Raw genomic sequence first — 25,223 nt, 5'->3', positions numbered from 1 at the left:
AGCAAAATGAGTATGAGAGACCACATTTCCTAGGATGCCCTGCGGTGCGACCAGCCTCACTTCCCGCTTAGGCGGAGGGAAGAATATAGGGAAGCTTGGTTAATAACAGAGTTAAAGGGAATGGGTGTCGGAGGCAGAGGTTCTGAAGTTCACGACTCCTAGAAGGGGAGGGGAATGAAAGGCTCTCAGTGAAGAAGGTACAGTAAATAAATGTCCAGCGACATGGCGGGATGGGAAGTTGAATGAAATGGTCTAATCTAGGTTGGAGGTCATAAGAGAAAGAGGGGGAGAATAGTGAATTGATTCTCAGAGTATTTTAAAAAGTTTTTTCTTTTTTTTTTCTTCTATCACACTCCTCGCTTCTCATTCCCACCGCTATTACAAGCCGCCGAGGCTCCTGAGCCCCCTTTTCTGCCTTTCCCCCCCCACTGGAGTCATTGAGGCGCCATTTGTTTCCTCGTTCCATGTACGTCTTTGCCGTTTACAGTACAAATAACAATACCTTGGATGTGTACAGAATTTAAATACATATTCAAAGCTTTTTAAGTATATATAATATTGTTTGATCCTTACAATCTTACCCTCAGAGAGTAATAACAGCTATCATTTATTGCGTTCTTGATATATGCCTGTCACAGCATTTACATACACGATATCATTTGATGTTCATAATGTAATAATAACCTTGCTAGGAAACACACGTCCAGAAGGGAAATGACTTGCTCAAGTTCACAGGCTTTTGGACCTAGATCTGTACCCATTTTACAGACAGGGACATAGGCAGGAAATGTTAGGAGAGTATTATATAAAATAGTTTCTGGTATTATATAGCCGGTATTCTATAACTAATTTCTGGTTACCCTTGCTTTATAGTTTACAAAACATGATCTCATATATCATCTCATCCTCACACCTGTAATATCTTTACCAGGTATTGTTGGCTCCATTTACAGTTACGGAAACAGACTAGAAGTAATTAAGTTATTTGTCCAAGGTCAAATCACCAGGATCTCTCAGACACAGAGTGCTTTTCTTTTTTTTTAAGAAGATGTTGGGGGTAGGAGTTTATTGATTAATTTATTTATTTTTGCTGTGTTGGGTCTCCGTTTCTGTGCGAGGGCTTTCTCTAGTTGTGGCAAGCGGGGGCCACTCTTCATCGCGGTGCGCCGGCCTCTCACTATCGCGGCCTCTCTAGTTGCGCAGCACAGGCTCCAGACGCGCAGGCTCAGTAGTTGTGGCTCATGGGCCTAGTTGCTCCGGGGCATGTGGGATCCTCCCAGACCAGGGCTCGAACCCGTGTTCCCTGCATTAGCAGGCAGATTCTCAACCACTGCGCCACCAGGGAAGCCCCGGAGTGCTTTTTATACTACTTCCTAAAAGAGAAAAAAGGAGCTGTTAAGCACAGACCTTTTGTTAGGCCTCAGCATCTCCCCGTAGTGACTCAAGGGGCTGTAAGGATGTTTACCCTTAAGGAGGCCACAGAACTTTATTTTATTTCTTGTGTGCTAGGCAACTGCCTCTTCACGCCAAACACATTCATATGTTAATTGAAAGCTAGTATTATTTTAATATTGTACAGTCAGCTCCTTTCACTTATAATTCTGGAAACTCTTGCTTTCTGAAACCTTAGATAAATGAACTGCCTCAAAATTTCTGAAACATTTGGCACAAAATAGATACATCAGCGCAGTCCATGAGGCCATTCGAGTTTTCTGTAGCTGCCAAGGCTACTGTTTACTTTGTTAAGTTTTTTGAGTAAATAGAATTTGATGCTTTGAAATGAATCGTCTGTAAAATAGACATTCCTAAAAGGTATTAGTACTGCCTTTCACCTAATTATTGTCTACAATTTTCTTCTAAAGAAATGTGTTTCAAAGAGAAATCCTTTATATTTTTTTAAAGGTTTATTTTTCTTCCCCTGCAAGCACCACACCTGCTATTCACACACCAGTCATCACATGAATAATAAGAACAACAACATTTACATAATGTGAACCAGCAAGTTAAGTCTTTTGTCCGCGCAGTGGGGCATGCGGGATCCTAGTTCCCGGACCGGGGATCGAACCCACACCCTCTGCAGTGGAAGAGCGCAGTCCCAACCACTGGACCGCCACAGAAGTCCCCGGAAATCCTTTAAATGTTAATTATTTTCTTGCCCAGTTCTACCTGGCCCCTGCAAAAATAATGTTACCTCCGTACAAATAGGTAATGTTATTTATCTTGAAGGGAATAATTTTCAATAAAGTTTTTCTTAAAGAATTAATTCATGCAGGAAATTTTGTTTATTTCTATTCTGACAGTAGTTTGGTGGTAAACTACACAAGTGGTCTTGGAACCGATTTTTAATTCTTTATAAGTTGAGAAATTAGATATGCCCTTTAAGTGGAAATTATTTTCTACTGTGACTGAGAATTTATACCTGCAGTGAAATTGTATTTTTCTCATGATGAAAGCCTCAGAGCACAGGAAAGATAACAGCAAATGTGCAGTTCTAACACTGTCATGTACTTTCATGTCAATACCACCAAGCGGAATTTTCCTTATTGATGATACATGCGAACAGTGAAATAGATTTTTAAAATTGCGTCTGAGTATTTCATTCTGAATTGTGCCTTCACAGAATAACTACTTCCTACCCTACTGAAGAAATGGGTAGCCTTTCCCTGGCTTCTCAAGCACAATCCATTTGACTGGTCCAGTGTTCCTTTACCTATATGGAACCTAGATTAGTTAGAAACATTCTTCCCAAACTAAATTTGATACCTAAACCCATTTGTTACTATAGTTGTCCTACTTTTAAGGATTATACTTTTGAGGGAAAAATATAGAAATACCCCGGTACAAAGCATAGTTAATGGGGGGAGGTAGAGGAGGTAAGTTTTCAAACAGTTCTGAAAGTAGGTCATTTAACCTGAAAGTCATTTATTTAATGAGTCTGTGAAGGTAAGAAAGCTAACATAAATAATATGTTAAAATGATATTAACCAGGCCAAATTCAATGTGTGAAATTAATTCTTTACAGGCACTTAGGCCTGGGTACCTATAAAGTAAGAAAAAGAAAATTTTGTTAGGACAAAATATGACATTCTGTTTCTTATAAAGCCATAGGAGTGCAGAAAGCCTCTAACCTGCTTATGTGAGGTACACATGCTTCCTTCCTCTTCCCCAAATCCCATGATATTAATTGCCTAATAACCTTCTTTGTGGGATAAATAATAGCTCTTGTTCTTGCCTCACTATTCCAGATGGGAAGAATGATCTGGGCACCTAATGTTAGCTCTTCTGATACCTACACAGCATCACTTGTATCTGAATTGTCAAAATTAAGTTAAAACTGAAACCCGTTTTCTTCATAATTTCTAGTATGGCACTTCTGAACATCCTGTATTGCTTTTAACAAACCTGGTAACTGTGAAAAGCAAAAGGCCTCCACTTAACAGAATAACCATCATCGTTTTTCCTCTTTTATGTTGGAAAAAGAAGGGAAGCCTAACTTTGGGGATTGTTAGAAGCAAGCCACATACTTTCTCATATGAAATGTACATCTCTACTGAGAATTGACTCTGTCACTCCAGATCCCTACCCCAGACAATCACAAGCTTTTGTCGGAGCTTGAGGTGGATGTGAGAGGGACTTAATTACTGAAGTAGGTATTGTAGGAACTTAAAGGGATGCAGAAGGCCATCCCTGTCCCAAAGGAGCCTAGAGTCTAATAGAATAAATAGGCTAAACTAAGTTGTTCATAAGTACAAGTAGAATAAAGCATATAATCAAAACAATACAAGAAACTAAATACCACAAATGCTATGAAAAATTTATTGAGGACTTATTATATGGCAGGTGTTTTTAAGTATATTATCTTAATCTTTAAAACAATCCTGTGAGATAGGTAGTATTGTCCTTAGTATACAGATGAGAAGATTTAACTCTGAGAGGTTAAGATTATTATCATTATTACCACCCTGCTAGCAAGTAGCAGAGCTGGGCTTCAAATCAAGGTTTTCTTCCATGTTCAGCACTCCCTCTTGCCACTACATCATAGCTGCTTAGTGATTTGAGAGAGAATTAGCCAAGAAGTGAGTGTAAATGGTGGCCAGTAGCCAAACTTGGCTTAGGTGTGTTTTTGTTTGGCCAGCAGCAGTTTAACTTTTCAAAAAATTGTGGGGCTTCCCTGGTGGTGCAGTGGTTGAGAGTCCGCCTGCCGATGCAGGGGACATGGGTTCTTGCCCTGGTCCGGGAAGATCCCACATGCCGCGGAGCGGCTGGGCCCGTGAGCCATGGCTGCTGAGCCTGCGTGTCCGGAGCCTGTGCTCCGCAACGGGAGAGGCCACAACAGTGAGAGGCCCGCGTACCACAAAAAAAAAAAAAAAAAAATTGTGAACATCTTTGGGCAGTGGCCAGCACTTCACCTTTAAGGTCGTACACCAGGCCCCCTTGAGACAAATTACCTGCCTGGCTCCAGAAGGCATTTGCATTTTCTATTGCCAGGCAGTAACTGAGGATAGGAGCAATAGCTCTCAAAAGGTTCACGAAGCAGGTATGTCCAAGGGTGGAAAGAGGACATTGCAAACAAGAGCTGCAGAGTATTTGAGGAAGAATGATCGGCAGTATTTATCACTATATAAAGGTGAGAGAGGTCAAGTACAGAGCTACAAGTTATGCCTTAGCACAGTAGTTATCAAACTTTAGTGAGCGTCAGAATCGAATATAAAGCTAAAACAGATTGCTGGGCTCCACTCCAGAATGAGTACATCTAGGGTGGACCTTGAGAATTTGCATTTCTAGCAAGTTGTCTGGTTCTGCTGATGCTACTGGTCCAAAGATCACACTTTGAAAATCACTGCTTACCAGGCTGCAGGGCACTTTTGGGGAAGGGCTTAAAGCCAAGATTTTGTTTCTGTGTTTCTATTGTTTTAAGTACAAAAAGAATTACTTGACGTAGAATGTCTATAAGTAAAAAAGAAGAAAATTAAAATAAGTCTGTTATCAATTAGAGGTTACAGTTGTTAACATTTCTGATGGACTGTTCAAGTTCTTTTTTCTAAAACAAAAGGGGGAGTATCCTTTTTTAAGAAACCAAAATTGTATCATCCTCATCCTCAGCCTTATCATAACAGCTGTTACCACTTACTGAGCATCTACTGTGCACCAGGATCCTTACATATATTTACTTAATCCTTATAATATCTTTATGAGCCAGGTACTATTCTTATCATTTTTATTTTACAGATAAGGAAACTGAGGCACAGAGAAGTTAAGTAACTTACTCAATGTGTCATTGCTAATAAGGGACATAATTAAGTTTAAAACCAAGTAGTCTGGCTCCAGAGTACATGTAACTCTTATGCTCTACTGACTCTTAGGCTATTCTTACCGTTATGCTATACTACTGTGCATACTGTTTTTAACCTGTATTTTTTAAAAATATTTTATTTATTCATTTGGCTGCACTGGGTTTTAGTTGCAGCATGTGGGATCTAGTTCCCTGACCAGGAATTGAACCTGGGCCCCCTGCATGGGGGGCGCAGAGTCTTAGCCACTGGACCACAAGGGAAGTCCTTAACCTGTATTCTTTTTTTTTTTTCTTTTCTTTTTTGCGGTACGCGGGCCTCTCACTGCTGTGGCCTCTCCTGTTGTGGAGCACAGGCTCCGGACGCGCAGGCTCAGCGGCCATGGCTCACGGGCCCAGCCACTCTGCGGCATGTGGGATCCTCCTGGACCAGGGCGCGAACCCACGTCCCCTGCATCAGCAGGCGGACTCTCAACCACTGCGCCACCAGGGAAGCCCTAACCTGTATTCTTTAATCACATCATGAACAATCTTGATAACATTAAATATTCTTGTCCAATATTTAAAATGAAAGCCTACTTTAAAAAAAATATTTCAAGCATTCAAGAGTGTACAGAAAAATAATATAAAAACCACTACTAGTTTTAACAAATGTTTCTATTTCAGCATACTTGCTTTAGAATCCCCCCTTCCAAAACACACACACACACACACACACACACACATAGATTTAGTAAGACTATGATTTTGAGGTTTAATTTTACTTAAAACAAGATTGTGCCTTATAAGTTATAAAGGCATGTCCTTAATAAAAATAGGACATCCTTGAAACTTAGTAATGGAGAAAGAATTTCTATGCAATAAACAACTCCATAGTTACTGTTGCCATCATCATACCATTCTCCTTAAACACCCTGGCCCAAGCATGGCTTTATTAATTACTTGGTGATAAAGGTAATAAACACAGATAGTAACATAAAGCTGGGTGTTGTGACATGTATGGCTTACTCGGTTTTCAGACTGCTTGGCCTATCTCTCTGTGTTGAAGGTCACATTCCACCAGGGTGACATCTCAACATTGCCCAATAAAACTGCCTACAGTGATGGAAAAGTCCCATACCCGTCCTGTCCAATATGGCAGCCACTAGCCACATGTGGCTATTAGGCCCTTGAAATATGGCTAGTGCAACTGAGGGACTGAATTGTTCATTTAATTTGATTTAAATCCAATTAAAGTAGCCACATTTGGCTAGTGGCTACCATATCAGGCAGCACAGATCTAGGTCCTTAAAGCCCACATTAAAAATAATGAGTCCCCAGTTCCAGTGAGCTCCTGGCTCTGGTGGGGGTCAGGGGGTGAGCACTGACTGCAAAAGGGAACAAGGGAACTTTTGAGGCTGATGGAAATATTCCTTATCTTGATTCTGGTGATGGTGACAGGGATATATACATTTGCCAAAACTCATCTGACTGTCCTCTTAAAATGAGCGCATTTGTTGTATGTAAATTATACCTCAATAAACTTGATTTTAAAAGGAAAAAAAAGATTTTCAGAGACAGGAGTTCCACTTCTTTTCTATCTAAAGCATGCCTTCTTCAATCCATCCCATTTTTTCCCCTAACAACCACCAAAGTCATTACTACAAAATTATAGGACCCCGTGCGATCTGGCCCCTGGACCCCGTGTGGTCTGGCCCCTGGACCCCGTGTGATCTGGCCCCTGGACCCCGTGTGGTCTGGCCCCTGGACCCCGTGTGGTCTGGCCCCTGGACCCTGTGTGGTCTGGCCCCTGGACCCTGTGTGATCTGACCCCTGGACCCCGTGTGATCTGGCCCCTGGCTACTTCTCTGACATTATCTCCCTGACTTAGTTTCAGTCACACTAGCCACCTTATTGGTCCTCAGACCCTCCAAGTACATTCCTGTCTCAAGGGTTTTGCACTTGCTCTTCTTCTACTTGGAAAACCTTCCCGGAAAATATTCATTTAGGTATCTGCTCAGATGTCAGCTCCAACAAGATGCCATTCCTGCCAACCTCTCTAAAACAGCACTTCTGTCCTTTTCACTCTCCATTCCCTTATCCTCCTCACTTTCTTTACAGCACGAATCACTATCTGAAATTATATAATTACTTGTCTATTGTCCTCCTTCCCCATTAGACTGTAAGGCTGTTCATAAGGGCAGGCAGTTTGTTGATTGTTGGATTCCCTGTGCCAGGCACACAGTAGCCTCAATAAATACTGTTGAATGAATGAATGGCTATCGTCCATGGCAGTTTCTCAGCGTGAGATCCAAGCATATGTTCATAGAAAATCCACAAATTCTCTACAAGATTAAAAATATATATATCATTCTGATACTAATCTAAAGCAAGGTAATATTATTTATGGTTTTCCAAATGAGCACCTTAAAACATGAACATTTTTGGGCCTCCCTGGTGGCGCAGTGGTTGAGAGTCCGCCTGCCGATGCAGGGGATACGGGTTCGTGCCCCGGTCTGGGAGGATCCCATATGCCGCGGAGCGGCTGGGCCCGTGAGCCATGGCCGCTGAGCCTGTGCGTCCGGAGCCTGTGCTCCGCAACGGGAGAGGCCACAACAGTGAGAGGCCCGCGTACAGAAAAAAAAAAAAAAAAAAAAAAAAAAACATGAACATTTTAGTGCTGAGTTCACATTGAGTTTAGGATTTTGTTTGGATCAGATGAAAGCCAAAGGACATCATGACACAATGTATGAATAAAGATTTCACTTCACACGGTAGCCTAGACATGCCAAACTCTAAAGAACCAGCACTTAAACTGTCAATGCCACATTCCAGTTAGAAGCGGAAATTGCACAGAACACACATACACATACATATATTCACAACAACTTAGTAGCTGTAAGTGAACTAGTAAAGCCACAGTGAGGAATTGGTTTTTGGTTCCCATCAATAATTAGATTAGATACTATTTAATTCAGATTTAAAATACTCAAAAGTAATAACCCCAGCTTACAGTGAATAAGCTGCTTTACAGAGTTATCAATTGATCCTCAGTTAAAATTGACATTCCAGGATTTTGTAGCACCAGAATTTTTATGAACATATGAGATCTGATTATCTTGAACTAGAAGCGAAAATCTTGGAAGTTATTAATACTTTGTGCAAACAGAATTCATTGGCACTGACATTATTAAACATACAGAGAGACATTTAATGTAGATCAGAAGTTGAATCTTAATACTCACAAACCAAACATTTTACAATTTAAATTGACATTAATTTTAAATGGCTGGACGAAATAACCACTGTCCTTGGAGCAGGAGAATGCTTATCACTGCGGTTATATTAGCGTTGCCTTTTCTTCTTTTTCTTTTCCCTCAATTTATAACCTGAAGGGTAAAAGAAAGTTCAAGAATTTACTAAAACATTTGGGCATGCTCCGGGCCCCGCGCGGCAAGTGGGAAGGTGCGTCCTCCGCAGCGAGGGACCCGGTACTCGGGCGGAGGTGGTTTTCTACGGAGAAAGTCATTCCTAAGGACCATGCTCTCCCCAACCCCAGCTGGAGCAAGGACTTAAGACTCTTCTTTGACCAATCATGAAGAAATGTGAAGACGGCTCCTGGGAACGTTTGCCTTCATATAAAAATTCCTTCATGGAGGTGCCATTGCAACAATGATTGATGCCACTGTTGGGACGTGTGCAGCGATACCTGGGGGAATCGTCATGACTGCCAATCTCAACATCAATTTTTTTTTTTTTTTTTTTTTTTTTTTTTGCAGTACGCGGGCCTCTCACTGTTGTGGCCTCTCCCGTTGCGGAGCACAGGCTCCGGACGCACAGGCTTAGCGGCCATGGCTCACGGGCCCAGCCGCTCCGCGGCATATGGGATCCTCCCAGACCGGGGCACGAACCCGTATCCCCTGCATCGGCAGGCGGACTCTCAACCACTGCGCCACCAGGGAGGCCCTCAACATCAATTTTAAAAGGCTTATTTATAAAGCTGGATCCTGAAAAAAGTTTGACATAAAAGAGCTGCTGGTGAATTCCACACCAATCTGCATAAGGCTGTCCCTCCTCCAGAAGAAGCAGTCGTCTTCAGTCCTATTCTACTCACCCACTGTTGAATCCCCCATCGGGTGAAGCCTGCTAACATGGACCTTCCTAAACAAGTCTTCTGAATACAATTCCAGGAGCTCCATTTCCACCTTCCAAACTTTTTTACACAGAGACACTCCCTGTGAGAGTATCAGCAGTTCTTTCTGTCTCCTTAGGATAAGTGGCTGGTTCTCCTAAAATTTGAATGGGCTCCTTAAGTTTGAAAAAAAAAAAGAAAAGAAACATTTGTATCTTCATTGCAGTAGCAATTGTGAGTTTTTGTAGAGTAGCCTGACCCCTGTCTCTGAACCTTCTAGCTCTATGCCCTCAACACAGTCTCATTCAGTTCCTTCCATGAATATGACACAAAAAGTCAGAGCAAGGAGTACTTGACACATTTTTCATATGTATAGTTTCGTAAGATATTTTAATAGGCGAGAGTAGAGAAAAAGTATAAGCCAGCATACTTTTTTAGCCCTGTGACTCATGTATGTAAATTCATAGTATTCCAAGATATAAGTACATCGTAATGATGACATACAAGGAATTAAATCCAAGGCAGTCTGCAAGGGGGGGCGTTTTACATCAGTGGGCAGCAGTATACTGAAGAATATGTGTGTGTGCTAACTTAAAGCATCGGCATTAGATGTCAGCAAATCACAACATGGGAGAGTGATAAACAGACAGTATATCCTCGACAAGGATGCCTCAGCCAGCATTTTCCCACTCGAAGATTAATTTTCATATAGCCTGGCATTTGCTAAGGTGTGCTCCACAAATTCTATGGATATTAATAGGTATCGTTGAGGGAAAGGTTCTACTGTCAAATAAGTTTAGGAAATGTTGAGTAAACTAAGTTTTCTTTTTCTGCCGTAGGACTTCTCAGAGCCTTTCTATCCTGATGACAACGTGACTCTTTCCAGAGAGCAGCAGTGACAGCTCTGGAATGTCTAGGGAGAGGAAGGGCTTAGTGACCAGAGTGCTGGCAGCACAAGATCCTAGGTTACATTTGTTTTCTTTGCACACTGTCTTATTTATTTATTCTTTTTTTTTTGGTTTTACTTAGAGTATATATTGTGGGGTTGGTTTGGGCATGCTGATAGAGTTAATGACCTAAGGCACCCCTTGGCTGTACTATTGACAATGTAGCATTTCCACACTTCTTTGGCTACAGAACCATTTTGAATCTGTGTCAGAGGCACACACTTTAGGAAAAACCAACACAGGCAAATAGTGCCCCTCATTATGATCTACTTTTATGAGTGTGCTTGAAAAACAGTTTATTGTTTGCCCATATTTTCTGGTAGTATATGGAGGTTTTTTCCATTTAATGTTTTAATCCAGCTTATGTGTATTTTTGTATATGATGTGAGGGAGAGATTCAACTTTTTAATTTGTCTCTTTATTTTATATTGCAGAATACCAGTTATCCCCAAACCTTGCATTAAATGTGTTTTTGGTTTTGTTTTCAGGTCCAGAACCCTTCAGATCAACTTACCAATAAGTTCAATATGTAAAACAGTTAAATTTGGTTCAAATGTGGAAGGATGAGAGTTATTGCAACCTGGCAACACTCCCTACCCCCATTCTCACCCTCCCTACAGGGGAGGCTCCAGGGAGTACTTTGAAAACCATTGGAAAAATTATCCTCATAAATGACTTGAAATGCCATGTCTGTAATATGCTATGTTAAATTTTTTTACCCATTCCAATTATTTTTCTATTTTCCTGCCAATCTCGTACTTTAAATTAATTTAGAGGCTAAGAGCTTTGTAATATAACAAAGGAAGAAATTGAAATGTCTAATAAATAAGTAAAATAACAACATGTTATTTTGGGGGGCCTGCATATTAGTGTATTTCTTTAAAATAATGTCTACTATTGGCAAGAGTTGACTAGATCACCTTCAACATAGAGATTCACTTGGTAAAACTATATATTGATCAATAATTTGATAATGTGTGTCACAAGTTTACAAGGTTGATATTCTTTGATCCATCAAATCACTTATAGGATTTAAGACTAAATAAATAACCGGAACTGTATAGGAAATTTTTCTATTGTTTCTATTATTGATAATATTGAAAATGATCCAAATGTTTAACAATGTGGGACTGGTTAAATGAATCCTGGCACAGCCGTAGGATACTCTTCAGCCATTACTGTGATGTTGTAAAAAGGAAAGTATTTTGAGTACTCGTGATGCATCTGGCACTGTACCAAGCACCTTAATTATACTGTCTTACTTAAGCCTAACAGTATCCCGAGATGATAGGTATCATTATTCCCATTTATAGATGAGAAAACACAGAAGTTCGAACAGCTAGTAAAGTAGTGTTGCTGGAATTCAGTCCATGTCTGCTCTTAACCCTCATTCTTAATCACTGTCCTAATGATAGGGGAAAATATTCACTATTTACTGATGTTATTGTTTTAATGCAGTTTAACTGACCTCAAAATAAACAACAAACAAAAAAACTCCCTCCTGTATGCAATCCCTTCTTCCTAACTTTGGAAGTTACTTATCCTTGGTAATTGTTTTCCCCTAAATGAATCTACCTTTATACGTGTTCCTTATTGATTTTGGAAGTATTAAATGCCTGCTCTAAGAATTCAAGCAATATTGAAGATTATGAAGTAGCTGTTCCTTTAATCATAAATGGTATCTCTGTATATGATTGGATACACTCGTAGGCCCTTTCTTTAATGTTTCCTCGTTTCTACCTCTTTTTGTTCTAGTGTCAGCTTATATATATCCCCTGATTGGGGATGAAGATGGACCAGAAAGGCAAACTGAGTGGAGGGATCCACGTCGGTCTAAATGGCTAACTTTCAGCACAGCAGGGTCCACTGTGTATGTGGTGTAGCGTGGTGATAGAAGCACTGGCTCCGGAGCCCAAATGGCTAGATTGAGCCCCAGCTTTTGAACTTGGGCAACTTGTTTGACCTCTTAGTGCCTCAGTGTCTTCCTAAAATGAAGGTGGTCATTGTACCTGTTGTACCTCATAACGTTGTGGTATGGATTAAATTAGTCAATGCATGTCAAGTACTTAGAACGGTGCCAGGGACATAGTAAGTGCTCAACCATTAGCTATAATTACTGTAAGGATGGTGGTGATGATGCAGCATATGTGCAGGGATGGAAGAAAAGAAAAATAATAGAGCTTACTATGTGCCATTATACCTATGTGATCTCCCCATTTGAGCTCTATGAGTTAGATTTTTTTTTAATTAATTAATTAATTAATTTATTTATTTATTTTTGGCTGTGTTGGGTCTTCGTTTCTGTGCGAGGGCTTTCTCTAGTTGCGGTGAGCGGGGGCCACTCTTCATCGTGGTGCGCGGGCCTCTCACTGTCGCGGCCTCTCTTGTTGCGGAGCACAGGCTCCAGATGGGCAGGCTCAGTAGTTGTGGCTCCCGGGCCTAGTTGCTCTGCGGCATGTCGGATCTTCCCAGACCAGGACTCGAACCCGTGTCCCCTGCATTGGCAGGCAGATTCTCAACGACTGCGCCACCAGGGAAGCCCGAGTTAGGTATTTTCTTATTCCTACTTTATACAGATAAGGAATCTAAAATTCAGGGAGGTTACATATTTCCATATGTAGAATGGATCATTAGAGGACAAGATAAATACTGAGAGCCAGCTGGCGGGGAGATAGCAAAATGCTGAGTAATGAGATGAGAAACAGTCTTCAGTGGTACCTCCCTTTAAGACCAAGGTGCAGTGTTGTCACTTTCAGAACTGGATGGGGGCCCGATCTGGTACCAGAAAACTGTGTGTTGGAAATCCAACTCTTTTTATGCTTGTTGTAGTTTCTGTAAATACTTGTTTTGTTTTCCCTTAATATGTACTAAACTTATTTCCAAATTATCGGTTTATCTCATTTGTACTTTGAGGGAGCAAAAAGGCAAAAGTGATCTTTGCTGGAGCTTTCAGGAAGAACCTTGTCAGTTAGACATCAGGTGTGCTGGGCTTCAAATGCCAAAAGCCCAAGAGGGCGAAGAAACACAGGGAGAAAAAGCCTCTTCCCCAGAGGCTTCTGGAGTATTCTCTGCTCTAGCCTTGGAAGGTTTTGAACAATGCTCTTTGTCCTAGAGGATACCCTTTCACTTAGTCATCTATCCAGCATGACTCATCCCCAAGAGAGTTTGAATAAACGAAATCTTATAGTATGTACGTTTTTGTGACTTTTATAAACTTAGTGATGTAGAAAGAGCATGGACTTTGGAGTCAGACAGACGTGAGGTAAACTCCTGGTTTTGTCACTTAGTAGTTGTGCAATTTGGGGCTAGTTAATAACTTCTCTGGGCTTCCGCATCTATAAAATAGGAATAATGAAATCTACTTCACAGAACTGGTATGAAAATGAAATGAGCCAGCAAAAACGAAAGTGGACCCTGTAACCTCTGGCACACACAGGCACTCGTGCCTTTCCTTCCGCTGTTAGATTGTGGTTTTGGGGGCGAGCATTTGCCAAGTCTTGTATTTATTTTTATACTTTTCTACTATATAAAGTACAGTGCTTTGTTTACAGCAGCATCGTATAAATACCAGCTGAACAACGTTGGCATACATGCACAGAAACTAAGTCATGGGTAGACGGATTTTAGGTGTGTTTTAATGTTTATTAATTTATTTATCCTGTCATAGAGAAAAACCGCCAACTGTAGATAAGTGGGATGCAGAGTCAGGGCCAAAGAGTCAGCTAGATCGTTCCCTGCACGGGGCCACCAGCTCCAGAGGAGAGTGGGGACCAGCCTCTGGGCCCCTCTGCTTACAGAGTCCCCGAGAGCACCGTGTTTCATTGGCCCAAAGGCAGCCTTCTGTGGGTGAACGATGGCCTCCTCTCTCCTGACACGAGGGGTCCCTCCTATAAACGATTTGCTGTGCTTGATTTAAATGTTTTCTTTTTATCTTTTAATTATGAACTTATGTAAGGAAGATAATGTGTCACTCATTGACCCATAAACTGAGATTGCCATAATTGCTATAACTTTTTAAAAGTTTGACTTCCTTTCAGACTTTCAGAAAAACTGGAAGAATGTTACAAAGAATTCCCGTACACCCTTCACAGTTTTCCAGGTGTTAATATTGCACCACCTTTGCTTGTCCCCATCTCTCTATATTACATAGGCAGCTTTTTTTTTTTTCTGAGCCACTTAAGATAAATTTCCCTCCCTCCCTCTCTTTCCTTCCTTCCCTGCTTTCTCTCAAATAAAACGTGTAGGTAGAGCTAAACCCCCCCTCCTCAGTCATCCCCTCCCTCCCCTCCCTGCCTTCCCTTGCCTTTGTCAGGGAACCTGCTCTCTTACATGTTTTTGTCCTTTTACTGCATAATGATTAGATCTGTAGATACTGACTTTTGGTTATTTGTTGAGACTTGTTGTAATCTAGTACTTGATCACTTGTACAAATGTTCCATATAACCTGGGAAAGAATGTATACTCTTTAATTCTTTAAATGGGCCAATAGCTATAAACGACTTACAACAGTGCCTGGCACATCATAAGCAACAGGAAGTGTTCAATTTTAAAAATAATCATATGGTTGTACAGTTATATATATAGTCCACTAGCTCATATTTTTTTATTATTGAAGTATAGTTGATTTACATTATATTAGTTTCAGGTGTATATCATAGTGCTTCAATATTTTTATAGATTATACTCCATTTAAAGTTATTATAAAATATTGGCTATATTCCCTGTGGTGTACACTATTTCCTTGTAGCTTATTTATACATAGTAGTTTGTACCTCTGAATCCCCTACCCCTATCTTGCCCCTCTAGCTCATATTTTTAACTGTCTTATTCAAATTATATAGGTATGAGCTTTCAATTTTTAGAGAAGTGTGTTAAAATCTCCCTATGATTATAAAGCTGTGTATCTTTGCATGTATTCTACCAACTTTTGCTCCTTGACATGGAAGTGAGAGATTCTGGTCAGTTGTCTGGATCCCATCCCCTGATCCCTCTCATTAGTGAGGGCTGTGCTTCACTGCACAGCAGAGACCTAGGATGGAAGTCAGGGCACTGGCTGAGTGGAAATGGTATCCCAGGGAAATGGAAGTGCATGAATTCAAACACACCTGGAAGCACAGTGGCATCAACATCTCCCCTGTGTAAGGTATTGCTCTGCAGCCTACTCATCACTTGCTATACTCTGATATTTTTCCTCTTAAATTCCCCCTTGTCCCTCAACCCTAATTCCTCTGAAGTTTAAGTTAACCTTTTTTTTTTTTTTTAAATTTTTTTGGCCATGCCGTGTGGCATGTGGGTTCCCCAACCAGGGATCGAACCCACACCCCTTGCATTGGACACGTGGAGTCTTAACCACCGGACCACCAGGGAAGTCCCTAAGTTAAATTTTTGGATAATATTCACCATACTCCCTTTTTCCAATATTCCAAAACTAAATTTCAAAATTGATAATGATACTTAACAGGACCGGAAGCTTAGTAAAAATGTTTCTTAGCTAATTCAACAAAAGTTGAATGTTGTTGGCTCCACAGTGGTAAACAGAATACACATGGAGAAGAGTGGGAAAAATAGACACAAAACTAATAAACTCTAATAAATTGTGAAAATTGGTAAAAGAGAAAAGAACTGTTTCCATAAGGGAGAAAGCAATGGGTGGGGAGGATGTTCCAAGAGGAATGACGAGCTCTGGAATGGTCACAAGCCAGGACAGACCTCAGCCACTGGAGGGCGACAGAAGCCAGCGAAGTGGGAACACTGTGAGTGCGGATAAGTGGCCAAGAGGAGACAGGAGAGACCCACAGGGACTGGCTCATGCGGGCCTGCGTGAGCCTTGGGACAGCTTTGGATTGTACTCCAGGAATTGGAATCCACTGAAGGGTTTCAGCAGAGAGCGAGATGACTGTACTTACGGTTTTAAATATAACTCCAGCTAGTAGGTGGAGAACAAGTAGAGAAGGTCAGACGTGGAAGCAGGGATACCGTTCAGGGCAACTTTGGCAAATGAAGGTTTTTGTGACCTCAGATTATTTTTCCCTCTTGTCAGAGAGTTTAAAAACCACAATGCAAATAAAACAGACTTAAAGTAACTTCGGCTGTAAAGAATTGTTTATACAGGGACTTACCTGGTGGTCCAGGGGGTAAGACTGCACTCCCAATGCAGGGGACCCGGTTCGATCCTCGGTCGGCAAACTAGATCCCACATGCATGCCGCAACTAAGAGTCCGCATGCTGCGACTAAACATGCCACAGCAAAGATCCCACGTGCTGCAACTAAGACCTGGCACAGCTGAAATAAATAAATCTAAAAAAAATAAAAGAATTGCTTATACAGTTTGTAAATAACCATCTTCACAGGCCTGGAAGGTCTAGATTTATAACCATAACCCCACCCCCAATTTAAAGTGTGGGTATTTTGTAAAAGTTTTTTTTTTTTTTTAAAGAAGTATGTGTGTCTGTGTGTGTGTATGTACACATGTGTATATGGCCTTTTATTTCTGGGTTTTTATTTATTTATTTATTTATTTATTTTTGGCTGTGTTGGGTCTTCGTTGCTGCGCACGGGCTTTCTCTAGTTGCAGCGAGCGGGGGCTACTCTTTGTTGCGGTGCGCGGGCTTTTCACTGCGGTGGCTTCTCTTGTTGTGGAGCACGGGCTCTAGGCTCACGGGCTCTAGAGTGCAGGCTCAGTAGTGTGGCTCACGGGCTTAGTTGCTCCGTGGCATGTGGGATCTTCCTGGACCAGGGCTCCAACCCATGTCACCTGCATTGGCAGGTGGATTCTTAACCACTGCACCACCAGGGAAGTCCTGTAAAAAGTTTTTATTTTGAAAATTTGAAACTTCTGTAAAAAGAGAAGAGTATAATAAATTCCCATTACCTTGGGAATTACTCAGTTACTTGATGAATATTAAGTTTGCTGACATTTACTTCATCTGTCACTTGTTTTTCTTCCTTTGCTGAAGTATTTAAAAGCAAATCCCAAGTATGTAATTTTGTCCCTTCATATATGAAGCCTCCAACTCTAAAATATAAACATTTTCTTACATACTACAAAGCCATATTCACAAAACATAAAAATTTATTGCTAACATCTAATACCAATTCTATAACCAAATTTCTTTAATGTCTCAAAAAATGTCTTTTTATAGTTGGTTTGTTCAAATCAGAATCTAAATAAATCCACGCCATCTTAGGCCTTTTAAGTCTCTTTTAATACAAGTCACTGCTTTTTTTTTTTTTTAATTTATTTTTGGCTGTGTTGGGTCCCCTTTGCTGTGCGCGGGCTCCCTCCAGCTGCGGCGAGCGGGGGCCACTCCTCGTCGCGGTGCGCAGGCCCCTCACTGTCGTGGCCGCTCCCATTGTGGAGCATGGGCTCCAGGTGCGCAGGCCTCAGTAGTTGTGGCGCGTGGACTCAGCAGTTGTGGCACACGGGCCCAGCTGCTCCACAGCATGTGGGATCTTCCCCGGCCAGGGCTCCAACCCCTGTCCTCTGCACTGGCAGGCAGACTCCCAACCACTGTGCCACCAGGGAAGCCCTCCTTTTTTCCTTTTAAAAAATTTATGTCATTGACTTGTTGTAGAAACTGGATTAGTTGTCCTGTAAAATGTCTAAATATTTCATAATAAAAACTCTTTAAGTTAAAAAAAAAGGACAAACTGTGGAGTTTGAGCCTTTCAACTTCCAGTAAGTCAGCCCATCTCTCTGGAATGTTCTTTGAAGTGTCTGGCATACAGTCCAGTACAGTGAACCATAAACACACCATGCTTGGCAGGCATATGCAGACTGTTAAACATGAGTGAATGTTTTAATTTTATCATTCAGCCTTCTCAGGTTCTTGACCTGTTTACTCGCTGTGATTTGTCTACTGTTATTAAATAGAATCTGAAAATAGCACCATTTCTGAAGCATTTAAAAAAAAAACAAGATAATGCTTGTTTGCTAATCTCAGTCTTCTCTATTTCAGAAATTAGAAAATTAAAAATAGTTAAACTGGAAGTAGCTTTGTAAAAGCCAGATTTGGTTCCACTTTAAGGATGCACAGAAGAAGCAGTGACCAAACAATGCGTGTTTTCTTCACCTCAGTGTCTGCCTTCACCTTTGATTTCTTTGCTATAATTAGCATCTGTTGCCAGTGAAGCTGAGAACTTATTACCTGCAGTAACCAGAATTAGATCACTGGTTCTTTTGGCTTGGTTGTTTCAACAGATTGTAGTGCATGAATATTATTGCAAATCTAAAAAGATTTTTAAATATCTGTCTCATGCTAATCATTTTGAATCTTTACTAGTTTGAAGATTCAAAGCAAAGGTGTAATTCCAAATCGAGCATTTGGGTAATTCTGGGTGTATCTTTTGGATCAGGCCCTAAACTAGGAGACATTTGACAGAGATACATATTAGTTATTTTAAGATGAAAGAGAGGGTTGGGAACCAGGATCCTCGAATCCTCAACCAGCCAGCTACTGTGGCTTCAGCTGCCCTCTCTGGATCCCTGTAAGATGTAAGTGTGTAGAAGACCAGGCCAGACAGACACCAGCCATAGGTAAGGGCTGGAGCCTTGACATACTGTCTGGGATGAATTGGGTGGTCAGTGGATGATCTTTCCCATGGTCCACTGATAATTAGTCACTCTTTTCTTTGTGCTCCTATAGCTCTTTGGATTTATCATATCCTGCCTTGTATTATATCTATTGTGTACAACTATATACCCTCCACTAAAATGTAAGTATCTTAAGAGTAGGGATCAAATCTTATTTATCTTCCTAGACTTTCTTAATGTAGTAAGAACTCAATAAATGTTTATTTAATCGAATTGGCACTCGAATGGCCAGAAAATGTTGATGTCTCCTCATCATACAGTCTTCACTTAGGAAGGATTTGTAGCAAAAGCAACTTAAACCAAAACAAACTACACTAACAATGAGATTAACATTGGCAGATAATATTCTAGGAGTTTTAAAGGACAAGGTGCTGAACCAAGTGTTGGTTCATCCATTCATTTAGCAAACATTTATTGAGACCTTGATGTACGTCAGGCACTATGTTTGATGACCAGGATGGAAAGGTGAAAAGATACTGTCTCTGCACTCAGGGAGTTCACAGTTTCATTTGTGTTTGATCCTGGAATAATTTTCAACTGTAGTAAATTGTCTTGAGTACTCCTAGGATTTGTACCCTCCACTTTGGATGTCTTTTGTCTTAACAAATGTGATGAAATTAAAAATCATCCAGGAAAAATAGTTTGGGTAAAACAGGTGCAGAAGAGTTCAATAGGATAATCAAAATAACATCTTCAATATAATTTGAGAAGTGTAAGTACGCTAAACAAGCATTTAGAGTTCCGATTTTAAAGTCTAATGATGAAATACAATTCTAAATGTAAGAATTATTCTAAGCTGCATTATAGGAGTGTGAATTGAAGAGCTGAGAGAATGCTCTCACTATACTAAGGACTTACCCAATTGTTTCAAAGAAGATTCCATGTCTCATAATGGGCATCTCGTCTAAAAAAGAATGTGGAGAATTTGGAAAGAAGTTGTACGAGAGTTGTAAAACATTAAAAAAAGAGAGAAAGGAAAAGAGGTGTAGAAAAAGTTAAAAGAACTGAAGCTGTTTATTCTAGAAAACCTAGGGAATTTAAGGGTGTTCTGGTATATGAAGAGTTATGGTCCCTTAAGTTCCATTTAAGCCTTTGACATATCTGGCTGAGCCAGACACAGATACCTTAGGGAACTAGATGAGGAAATAAGAGCAATGCACCTCTTTAAGCCAAAGGCTATTAAGACTTTGCCATCTGAGACAGGTTCAATCATTAATTGCACATAATTAACAGTAAATAACTGAGTCACCAAATGAATGGTGTTTAAGAAAAGCTATTATTCTATACTGATAATTAACTAAAATAATTATTATCTTCAAAGTCTACCTAGTAGGTTTGAGCTCAAAGGCCTAATATGATTCTCTGAGGGACACAGTAACTGCTGACAGGACTTATATAAATAAGCTACTGTCAACTAACAACAGACACAGTTTATGTACGTAACAGACTATCCAAACAAGAGACAGAAAAAAACAAAGAGGGAAAATGAGAAAGAAAAAAGGGGCAATTTTTATTTTGTTCTTGATGCTCATAATAACTAGATCGGAAGATAATGAGATTTCCTTAATAGGGAAGGATAATAGTTTTACTTCAGATAATGGAATGTTCTTAGCAAGATTTAAAGCAATTTCTAGCAGCTTTTTAATCAAAAAGCTGATGGTAGCAGTTTAGACGGTTTGATCTCGTAACACTTCCCCTTGGTTTTTCTCATGAGTCTAATATAGAAAGTAAGAAAGTTCTGTGATCTGAAAAGCCTTATATTTGACCCTAATATAGTCTTGCTTTAAAATAGAGTTTTCTCTTTATTACAAAACACACCTCAACTTCAGGCATTTCAGTTTTGAGTTTGAACTTGGCTAACTTGGCCCAAGAAAGATGTTGAGCTTTGAGACACTCCCACAGGCAACACAAAATGAGCATGCTCTGAACCGTTTTCCAGATCAAGGAAACAGGGTAATTCTGCTTTGTGCTAAGGCAGTATAAACCGGTCTGTTTCAGTTCCCGTGAGGATCCGAGTTATTCTAACTATACTTTGCGTTGCTTTATTAAATTCCTTTGCTCAGAAAATTCAATAAATTGGTCACGTTAACTCTCATATTCTCACCTATTTTTACAGCAGGCTTTTCTTGTTAATTATTTTCTGAGCCAATTCATGGCTAAGACTATGCCTTAAACTACTTTCCCAATAAAAATGGCTTTCCCTTTTCTGAAGTTGTGGGATATTACGGTTGGTATATCAATGGATCAACATAGCTGGAAACTATAGCAACAACTCATGATGTCTGACCCACTTAAGTAGGTGAGTCTGTAGTAGAATGAAAGAAAAGGTGCTATAAAAACTATGCAAATAACATGAATCAAAAACACCTTTCCTTTTGTAATCATGTAGTTGGTAGCATTACTCTTACTTCTCTAGTCTTAGTGATTTTTCTGCTATAAAACAAATATTCTAGTGAATACTGGCTCTCACTTCTATTTCCAGCCAACTTATGAATAGAGTCATTCAGGTCCTGTGACTACCTATTTTATCAAATTTTTTTCCCTAAGGGAAGTGATAATCTTGTACTGCTATGCTCCTCAACTCTTCCAAAGTTACAATAAAACAATTACAAAGAACAGAGGACTTTATTATGGTATAAAAAATCATGATGGTGCCATATCAGGCACCACATTAGAGAAAATGTTTTCCATTTTGAAAAAAGGATGAAAACCAGGCACTTGGGACTTCCCTGGTGGCGCAGTGGTTAAGAATCCTCCTGTCGGGCTTCCCTGGTGGCGCAGTGGTTGGGGGTCCGCCTGCCGATGCAGGGGACATGGGTTCATGCCCCGGTCCAGGAAGATCCCACATGCCGCGGAGCGGCTGGGCCCGTGAGCCACGGCCGCTGAGCCTGCGCGTCCGAAGCCTGTGCTCTGCAATGGAAGAGGCCACAACAGTGAGAGGCCCGCGTACCGCAAAAAAAAAAAAAAAAAAAAAAAAGAATCCTCCTGTCAATGCAGAGGACACAGGTTCGATCCCTGGTCCAGGAAGATCCCACATGTCGTGGAGCAACTAAGCCCGTGCGCCACAACTATTGAGCTTGCACTCTAGAGCCCACAAGCCACAAATACTGAGCCCGCGTGCTACAACTACCGAAGCCTGCGCGCCTAGAGCCCGTGCTCTGCAACAAGAGAAGCCACCGCAGTGAGAAGCCCGTGCACCGCAACGAAGAGTAGCCCTCGCTCACCGCAACTGGAGAAAGCCCGTGTGCAGCAACGAAGACCCAATGCAGCCAAAAATAAATAAATAAAAATAAAAAAGATCATAAACCAGAACTCACTTTAAAAAAAAAACAACAGGCACTCATCTCATCGTAACATATTACTTAAAAAGAACTACTGTATAACCTGGTTAGGTAGTTTTTTGTTTTTGTTTTGGGTGTTTTTTTTTTTAATGTTTGGGTCAATAGTTTACAGTATTGACAGTCCAGTTATCTAAACTTCTGAACATAACTATATCTTAGTATTTCTTTTATGATTTTTTCCTGTTACTTTTAGGACTTCTACAAAAATCCCCAGACTCTAAAAACTGACCATTCTTTATAGTAGTGCAACTGAAATATGAAATACTGGCATTTTTATATCTGTGTTAGAGCTAACAATAACGATGATGACAATAGCAATCAACTGATAATATGTTCCAGTCATTCTACTAGGTTCATTTGATCCTCATAGAAATTTCATGAGATAAGCACTATTACTATCTGTCTTACTGAGGAGAAAAAAATACTGTTATCATCCTTACGTTCCTGACAAAACCTTTGCTCGCAGAGGTGAAATAATTTGTCGGAAGTAGAAAGTGGCAGAGTCACAACTTAAATTTGGGTCTGTCCGATTCCAAAGCTTGTGCTCATAATGTCTACATTATAGATATAACAGATGAACACAATATTTGCCCAATCTGCATGAACTGAATCATATTTTCAAACAAAATATTGGAATCCAGAGTCTAACAAAAAACTTTCTCTATTTAAAAAATGTACTTACATGAATTTACATGAAACCTTTTATAAAGGCATAAACATCAACTAGATATTGCTGAACATTCAACAACTTTTACAGTGTAAACTTAAAAGAAATTGGAAACATAAAGGAAAAAGGAGATATGATCTATATCTATAGGTGAATATAATTGATCAAAATGATCAGCCTTAAAGTGTGTCCTTTAATCTTAAGTGAAAAAACCCTTCAATAGTTTGTGAATATATTTATGACCTCTAGTGTTCTGAGAAATCAAGCTATTAAATTGCAGCTCTCAGATTATAAAGGCAAAATACCCAACGTTTTATCAGTTGAACATCACCCGCCAACTTTTCTGTCTTGAAGCATTTGTGGGAGTTGGAGAGAGAGTGTGTGTGTGTGTGTGTGTGTGTGTGTGTGTTCTCCACGGCAGGAGGACAAATTTATCTTGGAAATATAATGGTTCCCAGATGTTTGTTTTTCAAACAAAAGAAAAAAGAAGTTGAAAAGTGGTGATAGCCAGGTATTTGTCTCTGAAGTGAGAATGATATGATTCCACTTGGAGTTCATTGTCACAAAAGTTCCTTTTGTCTGAGAAATTTTTCAGCACTGTGACTATGGCTTTAATTAAGAGATATCACTGATCACTTATTGATTTTGTTACAAGAGAGGAACTTCTCTAGCTTCTCTGTACTTTATTGTGTGGATTGCTTTGTATGGATCACGGTAAAAACATATAAAGGACCACTGGCAATGTGTTGGTTAGTATCTACTGGATTTTAGAATCCACCGTATTTTATACCCATTTCTGTATGCCACTGAATATCACTGTTTAGAAAGTTTTGTAGGATTATTATGTTTTGAAGTATAAAAGTATTTGATTCACAAACCATTTTCTTTAAGAAGGAGAAGGCCATACAATGTTGACATCAGAAATGAATATTCTTACCTTTTCTGTGAGACTAAATTTTTGAATATTTTAAATATAAGGAAATGCCCCCTGAATTTAGGGAAGCCGCACATAAATCAGTTCTTCTAATTACCTTTATTAGTTCGTTTGTTCATAGATTTGTGGCAAGTTCTCTAGAATCATATGAGCTAAAGTATAGGTCATTGATTCAAAATCTGAAATACGATATGCACGTGGGATTCTTTAAATAGTTGTTTGAGTCTATCTTCAAGTGACATCTGATAAAACTTAACTGGTTGTGGGGCAAAACCAAAAAACACTCTACTTCAGAATCTTGACCACTTCACTCCACACCCATTTAATCACGCTCACATTCTGTACCTCTCTTCACCCTATCTGGAAAAAAAAGATTAATATGGCTCTAAAATGCAACTTCTATATTTAAAGAATAGCCAGAGTAATAAGAAGCTGTACGGTGTGCCCTCAGCTGACTTGGAGATTAATGGAATGCCAATACACACACATACACACACACACACACACAGAGACACACACACAGAGGATCCAAAAAGAGGTGTGGAAAGGAAGTTTCTCTGTACAAAGGATCTGCCAATCTGTGAAAGCGCTCTCCTGTCATACAAAGGCCAAAACTCTGCTGATGAAAAAGTAGAAAACTGTTCCGAGAATGCTAAATGAAGCATAGTTGTTCCCCTGAATTATCTGGATACTTATTCACCTGAGTGTCCAGTTTACCCCATCACATGCCCTTCCAGGCCACTCCCGGGTGGCTCTTGTCTCTCCGGGCGTCCGGCGGTCCTGCTCCCTGCGCGCCAGGGTCAAGTTCCCCCGCCGAGCCCGGGCGCTAGGGCCCACGCCGCTCTTGGGCCCCTGGGCATTGGTCACTATAAGCTGAGCAGCGGGAAACAAACGAAGAGTCTGAGCCTCTAGGCGGGATCCCGCGGGGTCCTCTGAACTTTGCGCCCACGGCGAGGCGGGGGCCGGACCTCGCGCTGCGCCGGGGCTCTCGCGCGGGTTCTCGGGGAAGCGGGAGGACAGCGGGTCTCCGCGGCGGGGCGCAGCTCAGACAGCGGCTCCTTCCCGACGCCCGACGCCCTGCAGCCGGGAGCGGGCTCCTACCTCGGAGCACGGCCGGACGCCCAGCTCTCCCCGGCGGCCCCGCGCACCCTGCGGGAGGAGCCGGCCGCCGTGACGCGTCAGGGAGGAAGCGCCAGCGCCCGGCGGCCCTGCCGGGAAGAGGAAGCGCGAGTGCGCTCGGCTCCGCGCCCGCCGCGCGGGGAGGCAGCACCACGGAGCCTGGTAGGTGCGGAGCCGCCGGGACCCAAGGCGGGTGGGCGGGCGGCAGGGTCCGCGCGCG

At 41.0% G+C, this 25,223-nt stretch overlaps 1 protein-coding gene and 2 long non-coding RNA genes across 15 annotated transcripts in view; 2 read left to right on the top strand and 1 right to left on the bottom strand.

Moving 5' to 3' along the window:
- The first annotated feature begins 87 nt into the window (after positions 1 to 87).
- LOC309792236 lies at positions 88 to 12,714 on the top strand. Its single transcript, XR_014291646.1, has 2 exons — positions 88 to 197; positions 8,665 to 12,714. It is a non-coding gene; the product is annotated as an uncharacterized lncRNA (long non-coding RNA).
- On the bottom strand, positions 1,077 to 24,668 carry LOC309792237. 2 transcript variants are annotated; one of them, XR_014291647.1, is made up of 4 exons: positions 24,585 to 24,668; positions 19,801 to 19,846; positions 16,468 to 16,646; positions 1,077 to 1,373 (listed from the first exon to the last, which is right to left on the bottom strand). It is a non-coding gene; the product is annotated as an uncharacterized lncRNA (long non-coding RNA). The 2 variants fall into 2 exon arrangements; XR_014291648.1 differs by lacking the exon at positions 1,077 to 1,373 and adding an exon at positions 8,298 to 8,658.
- SGK3 (serum/glucocorticoid regulated kinase family member 3) overlaps positions 24,590 to 25,223 on the top strand; it is a 117,694-nt gene continuing 117,060 nt past the window's right edge. For 7 of the 12 annotated variants that reach the window (XM_082601708.1, XM_082601693.1, XM_082601707.1 and 4 more), the window contains exon 1: positions 24,591 to 25,165. The gene's annotated coding sequence lies outside the window, so the exon portion shown is untranslated. Of the gene's footprint in view, positions 25,166 to 25,223 lie in introns of all 12 variants that reach the window. The other 5 variants (XM_082601702.1, XM_082601697.1, XM_082601701.1 and 2 more) reach the window with 3 other exon arrangements.

The sequence above is a fragment of the Mesoplodon mirus genome (genome assembly GCF_964341445.2).
Source record: "Mesoplodon mirus genome assembly, chromosome: 16".
Lineage (NCBI taxonomy): Eukaryota > Metazoa > Chordata > Mammalia > Artiodactyla > Ziphiidae > Mesoplodon > Mesoplodon mirus.
This window is presented reverse-complemented; position numbering and strand designations above follow the sequence as displayed.